Genomic DNA, 10480 nt, shown 5'->3' with positions numbered 1-10480 from the left:
AATAGTTTAAAGCGTAGAAAAATCAAAAATCTTGATGTTGCTGCAAAATTGCAAAGAATGTGATCGAAGATTAAGCAGTAGATCTTTCGAATTTTTGAGAATCCACATCTGGTTAACATGTACACCAATAGCAGAATAAATATATCAAAGTCATGTTTGTACTAGTGTTGTCGAATCGAATAGTTTTGAAGTTTTGTTACTCGGATAATAGTTCGACCGATTAACTGGTTAACCGATAGCTTTAGTTGATGTTTGATGACCTTATCTTGAGTACCCTATACAAATACGTTTTCAATAAGACGATAAATTGAAGTTTGTCCTTTGGCATTATCAGACTCGTCCTTGAAGATTCCTGGCGATTTTTGAGAAAAAGGACATTGTTCCTAATAGTATTCAAAGGTACCAGGATTATAATTTGGTACGCAAGACGCGCGTTTCGTCTACACAAGACTCATCAGTGACGCTCATATCAAAATGTGTATGAAGCCAAACAAGTTCACAGATGAAGAGCATTGAGGATCCAAACTTCCAAAACGTTGTGCCAAATACGACTAAGGTAATATATGCCTAGGCTGAGAAAATAATCTTCATGACAAAAGCGCAAAACTAATTATGTAGTAACTATGGATGCATAAATAAGCAGAAACATTTTCAGAAGTCTTATAACTAAAGGGAATACAAAACTAGAAGTCCATTCTTTCCATCTTTATTCGAGCTAGTTTAAACTTAAATTCTATATAATTTCATAATATATCGACAGGGAAATTTAGAAAGTTTTAATATGAATATACAGCAATTGTGTACTCCCTTCAATATTAGAGTTAGGTAGTCATATGTCACTAGGGTGCAAATTCGTATTCAGAAATGGCACTGTATTCTAAGACACAGTTCCTATACTTGTTGAGACTAAATGCTATGTTAGCTGCAGATGCAATCAGCATCAGTAGTAATGTTTTTGGAGAATAACGCACATGCATTGCATCTATTGTTTCAAACAACGTTTCATATCTAAGTCACTCTTACATGTTCCTAATTAGCCTTAAATTACTTCAACTTGACATTTAAAATATTTATGTGGCCTTTAGCCTATTTCTGTCTTCATGGTGATATATATGTTCACCATCTGTGTTGTTTTAGAAGAAAAGGTCCACATGCTTGGATAATCCTGTGAAGAAATAGCTAGACAATCAAGTGTTGTAGTTTTGCTGCATATTGCTATAGCTGCAAAAGACAACTTATTGTTTGTAAGGCTTTTTTCTGGATTAAAGATGTCACCTAGACAAGTTTTGATTCTATTTATCCTTGTAATTTATTGCAATATTTCACAGGAGTATGCTTTAAAGAGAAAACCAGTTAAATGTAAGTATGTAACTATTGCATAAAAGTTGTCAATATTATTTTTAATTTTTAAGGTAAACTTTAATCTGACGGATACGCTGATTATAGAAATAAAAAAGAAGATGTTGTATGGTTGCTAATGAGACACCTCTCCACAAGAGACCAAAATGACACAGAAATTAACAACTTTAGGTCACCGTACGGCCTTCAACAATTAACAAAGCCCATACCGCATAGTCAGCTATAAAAGGCCCTGATATGACAAAGTAAACAATTCAAACGAGAAAACTAACGGCCCTATTTATTTAAAAAAATGAACGAAAAACAAATATATAAACGACAACCACTGAATTGCAGGCTCCTGACTTGAGACAGGCACATAAAACTGTTAAAGAAGCTTCATTAAAATGCAAGAAGTAATTAGTAACTGTGGACAAATTGAATTTGATGAAAGTTAGTTACCATAATATATTGAATTACATTAGTATCGTGTATTTGCATAATTCAAGAAAATGTATGAACATTATTAGCAGTAGATATAGCTTCAAGGAAAAAAAACCCATTAAATTCTACGCAATTCAGTTACATGCACAATTCAAGGGTTTCTTTTATCGCCACTTCACCCAAACACAATCACGAGTCTATATCAACTGAAATCAATTTGAAATAAATTGTTTATTTATGTTTCTATTGCCTTCAATTTTAAGAGAAGTGCTTATTTTGGGTTTTCTTTTATACTATGTACGTGCTTTGCTTAAACTATAGTATGGACCCAACAGATATTTGTTAACTTAAAAAGTAATCACAAATTTTGACAAAAGAGTCAATTGTGATAAGTTAAAAGAAATTTTTACTATGCATAAGCATTAATTCATCCGAACACAATTATATAGAAAAAAGATTGTTTTTAAAGCTTCAATTTGCATCGCTGTCTTCGGCTTTTAGTCAGAAATCAAAACCATATACTAGTACGAGAATTGTGTCGATCAGACAAAATCGGATACACTATTATATGATAATGCATACTCAATTGACTGTTGGGTCATAAAAAACGTGTAAATCAAACTATTTCGAACATAGTCTAGCTTTGCATTCCTCTGTTATGATATATGAAAGCTATACATTGATATAATAGCATTAAAATTCATAGTCCTAAACATGAAAATATGGATCAAATGAACTACATTTCTATTGAGTTATGATAACAGCGTAATTGCATTTACAAAAATGTAATTTAAAAAAAAGCTTGTGATACTACAAAAGTTAAAACTTGAGGTGTATATTTGACTTATATATTATTCAATTTTGTTCACTCATTTTTGAATCCCATTTAAGGAATATTTAAGATATATATATATAAATGAGGGTACTTTCTCTAAAAATTAGGGTGCTTTTATATGGCCTTCCAAATACCGTTTCGATCCCTAACATCACTGAAGAGACATTTATTGTCGAAATCCGGATATGGTGTACTAAAGAAATATTGACACCGAATGTTTGTGGCACAACATCCTGTCCACAAGTTAACAATTTTTTTTTTCTGTGACGTATTAAATTTATAATAAGATCCATTTTGTTACAACCTGTGATCAATTTTATTTGGCAATCGCCAATGGCAGTCAGCAGGGTTAAAGAACATCAGTTGTTCGACCTGTTAGTCAAATGCGTTTTGTTTAAATATACTTTTTCACTCTTTTGGTCTTTTGGAAAATGTTGTTTGTGCTGTTTTTAGACCCTTCTACAACGAAATTTGTTTGACATGCACACGTATAAAAATTGCGGTTTTTATCCAACGCAGTCATAGGTTTGAACGTAGTTTTCAATTTAGACTCGTTTATATATATATATATATATATATATATATATATATTATCAATTAGATTTACAAGAAACATAACGTAGGACACACCGATCACTTGGATTTTCGTAACGACTTCACTTGTTGATATTTCGTATGCATTATATGGACAAAATTTCATCGGGTAGTTAGTCTTTTACCTCTGAGTATGCAAAGAAGTTTTAAGTTTAAGCTAAAGCGAACAAGTAGATGACAAGATGGTTTTAACTTGTAAATTGAATTATGTCTTAATATAAAACTCTCACAAAAAGAAAGTAACTTGCTATGTGAATGCATTTGTCACGTTTGTCACGTTTCTAGTTTTAACTTGACAGGATTTCGTCCCTACAATGCATACGGCTATCGTATTCCCGATCACAAAAATGAGGTGGCAATTGGAAATAAAATCCTGAATGAATTTCGAAATTGAAATGCATGTTTAATAATTAATCCTTTAAAATTAATGAATGCATTGGCAGGTGCACGAGTCAGCAATGTTAAAAGGACTTAATTGATTTCGATAATCTCACATTTCTTGTAAGTATAAGATAACAATAATTTGATTGTTTCTTTTAACAGTCGCTACACTGACACCTTTAGAAAATCGTTCAGGAGTATATGACCAGTTGTGCAGTTTCTACAGGCAGACGTGTAACTGCGCAAAGGTTCGACAATTTTGTGTTGATCCATCTTGCTGCAACCAACCACTATTTACTGAAATGAGAACAAATGGTCAGACGAGAGATTCAGAGGAGGATGACGACTGAATGACTCTGTAGGTAAAGAAGCATTTTCTTTCTAATAAGTTGTATCGTTTAATTGCAAGGTTTCATTTAATTTCAATAGAATAATTTAGACAACTTATGGCCCTTCATATATATAGTTTCTTTTTTGAGAACATTTACATCAAAACTGTTTAATGTATACGTATGGGAAGACATGGACTACTAGTATTAATTTGTTTTAATTCATATTGAACTAAATTTCATTGACTACAAGTGTTCTGTATATGTCGATATTTGATTGTTGTGATTTGTGTTGATCTGTTTTTTGAAGCTCTATTCAATTGGTTTTAAAGTTTGTTCTTATATTACACTACTACACCGCTCTTACAATTATTAATAATAAAAAAAGGCGAAAAATAGGAGATCTTTGTATTTTCATTTTCTACTTTTCATCTTACAGGTTATAATAAAGTCCATAAAACCTGTTTGTTGTACTGGACTACGTTCGTCAATCACCTGTTTTTGTACTGGACATGCATTCGTCAATCACCTGTTTTATGTAGCAAATGTGTAGTGGACATATATTATTTAGTCGCCTGCTCTATGAAGTTGACATATACAATACACTGACTATACATAGATTAATAAACCAGAAAATTTATAGTCGTAAATAGAATAACTATGTTTACTATTGGAATGACACATTTTCCCTTTATTTTAATACTAACCTTTTAAAAAGGCTTTATATGTAAAATAAATGTTTACCGATTTGACTCAAATGTTCATATTTGATTTACAACATACCAAAACTTAAGAAAATTCTTTAAAAAAACAATGATCCCGCCAATATATAACAGCATTATACATGTTATATGAGTATTAGAGTATAAACGAGATCTGATTTACCATCGAGATGACCTCAAAAGACTGCCGACGGTCACACAACCCGATATACTAATAAATAAATAAATAAATATATATTGCGAATCCTTGCAATTATTTTTTCTAGGTCTATTTGATTTCATATAATAGGTTACGAAATCATAAAATTGAGAAAGGAAATGGGGAATGTGTCAAAGCGACAACAACCCGACCATAGATCAGACAACAGCCGAAGGCCACCAATGAGTCTTCAATGTAGCGAGAAACTCACGCACTCGAAGGCGTCCTTCAGCTCTTCCCTTAAATATATGTATAATAGTTCAGTGATAATGGACGTCATACTAAACTGTGAATTATACACAAGAACCTAAAATTAAAAATCACAAGACTAACAAAGGCCAGAACATCCTGACTTCGGACAGTCGCAAAATTGCGGCGGGGTTAAACATTTTTATGAGATCTCAACCCTCCCCCAATACTGCTAGCCAGTGTACAAAAGTAAACGCATAACAATACGCACATTAGAATTCAGTTCAAGAGAGGTCCGAGTCCGATGTCAGAAGATGTAACAAAAGAAATTAAACAAAATGACAATAATACATAAATAGCAACAGACTGCTAGCAGTTAACAGACATGCCAACTCCAGACCTCAATTAAACTGATTAGAAGATTATGTCTTCATCATATGAATATCAGACACCATCCCTACCGTAAGGGGTTTAGTATCATACTATCATAAATATATGAGAAGAGCATAACCTGTGTCATGCCAACAACTGTTTTTTTTAAATAAATGTGTTTAGTTCCGATGCAAAGACCCTATAAGTGAATCAATATTAAAGCCAAAATATGCAATCTTTAATGATCTGACAGCAGTTTCGTAACTATATCCCGTCTTAATAAGTCTGTTAAAAGGTTTTGTAAGTTTTTTACGTGAATACTGACATTTTTGTGCTTAGTAAGGAATATTACATCGTCGTTCTTATTCTTATAAACTGAATATTACATCGTCGTTCTTATTCTTATAAACTGATTTTTTTGTAGAAAGAATCAATCAAACAAATGGTTTAATCTGGTTTAACTTTCTATGTTGACATTATTTTCTATTAAAAAGCCGCTCAAACTTAGTTCATGCGTAACCTACATAAAATTTACGTCAAACATATGGTAACATCAGCCAAAATTGTTTTATAACCTTTTTAATATTTATCACTATAAAACAAATATTTTTTTTAAACAAAGAAACGCGAAATGACATAAACAAAAGGCAATTTAGCAAAAATGAAAGTCAAGCTCTCAAAATTAAACAAAGTACCGATCAACGTAATCAGTTTATACTAAAAAAATGATAAACAATAAAGGTGAACTTTAACACATTATCAAAATGATAAACAACGTCAGCACCTGGAATCTATACTCAAATTCATCAGGTTCTGTACTATTTGTGATGTTGAGACCTAATATTTTACAGCAAAACTTGGGTATCTTTTTAATACAAAAGAGGTGCGAAAGAAACCAGAAGGACAATCAAACTCATAGATAATAAATTAACTCCATGGCTTAGACTGACAAATAATAGTACACAAAACACAACATAAAAAAATAAAGACTTAGCAACACGAGCCCGAGCAAACAATTGGGATGATCACGGATGCTATGGAAGGATAAGCCGATCCTGCTACACATAAGGCACCCGCCGTGTTCACGTATTTGGAAACAGGACTAGATGTTTTTTGACATCACCTTTTTTCATCACCGTTCTGATCAGACACGCGTAACGTATAAATTAATTTAAAAGTATGTTCTTAATCATGTCAACACTGCAATACAGACTATTGAACGACTGTTTCGGTAAAAGAGGAGAATTTCTGAAGGTTTTGTCCTATAATCTGAAGTGGTTTTTGTTGTTTCCTCAATATAAGAGGTAGGTGAAATGTGGCATTATGTAATGTTTTTTTACTTAGATCTGCAATCAATTCATAGATTAAATAAACTCATCATAGATACTAGGACTAAATTTAGTATATACACCAGACGCGCGTTCCGTCTAAAAGTGACGCTCGAATCCAAAAAAGTTTAAAATGCCAAATAAAGTACGAAGTTAAAGAGCATTGAGGACCAAAATTCCTAAAAGTTTTGCCGCATACAGCTAAGGTAATCTATGCCTGAGGTAGAAAGCCTTAAAATTTTGTAAATGGTTAAAGCAAGATAAACTTAACACTGTGGAATAACACCAGCAAAAAATAAAATCACAAAAATACTGAACACAGAGAAAAATTGGTACAGGCATTTTTAAATGTAGAAAATGGTGGCGGAAGTCACTGCTTTCTAAGACAACTGAAATTTTTCTGACAAAATTCCATTTACTTGCATATGTTAGATACATGGATTGTATATATTTTTCTTGTTCTACCGGTAAAATGCTAATATATACAATATATAAGTCAGTTATTCATAGACCTAATTACCCTCTAATTTCTACAACTTGACATTTGACATTTTACTTTTGCCTTAAGACTATAACTGTCTTTTATGAAAAGCATCAATGTGACACTTTTACAACTTTTATTTTGTTATAGAAGAAAAGGTCCCAGGACGTGGATGTTCCTGTGAAGCAACAGCTAGACATTCAAGTGTTGTAGTTTTGCTGCATATTGTTAAAGCAGCAAAAGACAACCAATTGTTTGTAAGGAATTCTTTCTTGGATTAAAAATGTCACCAAGACAAGTTTTTATTCTGATTATACTTGGAATATGTTGCAACATTTCCCAGGAGTTTGCTTTAAAGCGTAAACCAGTTGAAAGTAAGTATGTAGATATTGCATACATTCTGCCAATGTTATCATGGTAATGATTCGTATTGCATTTTTTTAAGGTTATTTTAAATGGACAAATACAATGTTAAAACGTTCATTAAACTAAACGAATATATCAACCCCTCATGTTGCAGTTGGTGAAATTTATTAACCATATTTAATTGTATAACCATATATCTATATAATCTAAAAAAATGTATGAAGTAGGATACTGAGTAGTTATAGCAGCAAGGGTCCACGACCCACATGATTTTATCGTGAAACAATTACACGAAAGAATTCAGATATATCATTGCTTTTGTTATTTTTAAACAAAGGCACACATTTGAAAGAGTGTATACAGACTCAAATCCTATTTTACTTAAAACGTGTAAAATTTCATGAATCGTCTCGCTATAAATAACAATATTTTGCTATAGTAAAGCTACATGCTGATATAATAACATTAAACATTCATAATTTAAAAGAAAAACATAAAATATTGGGACAATGATATACATTCTATTTAGTCATACTAACATTCAGGTAGTAGGTGTATATAGATTTAAAGAAGCGTCGTGCTACTACAGATAATTAAACTTTATTTCTGACATAGTTTATAGCAACACGACGGGTGCCACACGTGGAGCAGGATCTTCTTACCCTTTCGGAGCACCTGAGATCACCCCTAGTTTTTGGTGGGGTTCGTGTTGTTTATTCTTTAGTTTTCTATGTTGTGTCATGTGTACTATTGTTTGTCTGTTTGTCTTTTTTCATTTTTAGCCATGGCGTTGTCAGTTTGTTTTAGATTTATGAGTTTGACTGTCCCTTTGGTATCTTTCTTCACTCTTTTATACAATTCTTGTTTATTTACAATTGGTGAATTTTAATATTTATATCTGGTTCATGAAATTTACTTGTCTCATTGGCACTCATACACCACATCTTCCTATATCTTTTTGAAAAAACAGTCGGTCACACTTTTCACTCAATCTTCCTCACATGTTCAACTCAAAAACAGCATGTGTTGATCTTTTACAATTCAATTTAATTCTTAGTGTGTTTTATCTAGAGAAGATAACCTTCAAACATTGAGGAGGTAAAGTCTGTCCCATCACGATATATTTAAAAAATGTATTTTAAATTTGAAATCCCTCCTCCACCGAAAACAAACCAGGCAATCATTTGAAGTTGACATATCCCTCAAAGTATATTATATGGTGCTTTATAGCTAAAACATGAGTCCTGAGAATGCATCTGTCATGCAAAAATCTTGATAATACCATTTAAATGTATTTATCGGGTTTCAAAAGTTTAATTGACAGCGTATCATCACTAATAATTGGAAGCATTTTACGAAATACTGAATTTATATGTAATTTAAAATGCGAATTTAACATGTTTCTAGATTATATTTTTTTAAAACTTTTTTGGCATTTGTAAGGATCAGCCATTTCAAATAGATTCTTTATTTTTGAAATTGATCTCAGAATGCCTATTTTTTTAAAAGAGGGACGAAAGATACCAGAGGGACAGTCAAACTCATAAATCTAAAATAAACTGACAACGCCATGGCTAAAAATGAAAAAAAAGACAAACAGACAAACAATAGTACACATGACACAACATAGAACACTAAAAAATAAACAACAAGAACCCAACCAACAACTAGGGGTGATCTCAGGTGCTCCGAAAGGGTAAGCAGATCCTGCTCAACATGTGTCACCCGTAATGTTGCGTATTTAAAGTATTTGATAATGTCAATTTGTTTTTGTTTTATATCAGCAGTCACCACACCTGCGCCTCAACCCTTTGATATTTATGACCAGTTGTGCAGTTACTACAGGCAGCGATGTGACTGTGCAAGGATTCGACAGTTTTGTGTCGACCCATCTTGCTGCAACCAATCACCATTCGCTGTTATAAGAATGATTGGACAGATGATGGCTATCGAGGATGATGACGACTAAATTACTATTTAGGTAAAAACGTTTAACTCTCATAACTTGTATTGTTTGAATGCGATGTTTCCTTAAATTTACGTATATAGATAAACTCATCATAGATACCAGGACTAAATTGTGTATATATGCCAGACGCGTGTTTCGTCTACAAAAGACACATCAGTGACGCTCGAATCCAAAAACGTGAAAAAGGCCAAATAAAGTACGAAGTTGAAGAGCATTGAGGACCAAAATTCCAAAAAAGTTTTGCCAAATCCAGCTAAAGTAATCTATGATAGGTTCAACATACAATGCATGCATACCAATAATAGTTATTGTCTGTTATATTTTAATTTTAATCATGTATAATCAAAAGTAAGATAACAAAATTATTGATTTCCGAGGAAAATACAAAACGGAAAAACAGTTATCAAACGGAAAATCGAAAGATCAAACACCTCAAACGAAGGTAAACGACTGTCATATTGTCAATGTTACCGTTAATAATAGGAGATCAATATTTTTCTTGTTTTCTTCTTACAGGTCATAATGTTCTCCAGAAAACCTGTTTTTTGTAGTGATATACTTCCGTTAATCTCCTGAATTATGTAGTGGACATACATTATTTAGTCGCCTGTCTTATGAAGTCGACATATACAATCCACTGAGTATACATATATTAATGATTTAGCAAGTGTTTTAGTTGTATATAAAATATATATGTTTGGAAATTAGTATGGCGTTCATTATCACTGAACTAGTATGTATTTGTTTAGGGGCCAGCTGAAGGACGCCTCCAGGTGCGGGAATTTCTCGGTACATTGAAGACCTGTTGGTGACCTTCTACTGTTGTTTTTTTTAATATTGTCGGGTTGTTGTCTCTTTGACACATTCCCCATTTCCATTCTCAATTCTATTATTATGCAAATGGCACATTTCCCCCTCTTTTTTTTTTTTTTT

At 32.3% G+C, this 10480-nt stretch overlaps 2 long non-coding RNA genes across 2 annotated transcripts; both read left to right on the top strand.

Annotated features, from left to right (window-relative positions):
* The first annotated feature begins 1144 nt into the window (after positions 1-1144).
* Positions 1145-4623, top strand: LOC134693863 (uncharacterized). The gene is made up of 3 exons (XR_010102497.1): positions 1145-1359; positions 3755-3954; positions 4361-4623. It is a non-coding gene; the product is annotated as an uncharacterized LOC134693863 (long non-coding RNA).
* A 2720-nt stretch (positions 4624-7343) lies between these two features.
* Positions 7344-10255, top strand: LOC134693238 (uncharacterized). Its single transcript, XR_010102373.1, has 3 exons — positions 7344-7586; positions 9363-9559; positions 10064-10255. It is a non-coding gene; the product is annotated as an uncharacterized LOC134693238 (long non-coding RNA).
* Positions 10256-10480: the final 225 nt, after the last annotated feature.

Source organism: Mytilus trossulus, chromosome 12 (assembly GCF_036588685.1).
Source record: "Mytilus trossulus isolate FHL-02 chromosome 12, PNRI_Mtr1.1.1.hap1, whole genome shotgun sequence".
Classification (NCBI taxonomy): domain Eukaryota; kingdom Metazoa; phylum Mollusca; class Bivalvia; order Mytilida; family Mytilidae; genus Mytilus; species Mytilus trossulus.
Note: the sequence above shows the minus strand (reverse complement) of the source record. Positions and strands in the feature narration are given on the sequence as shown.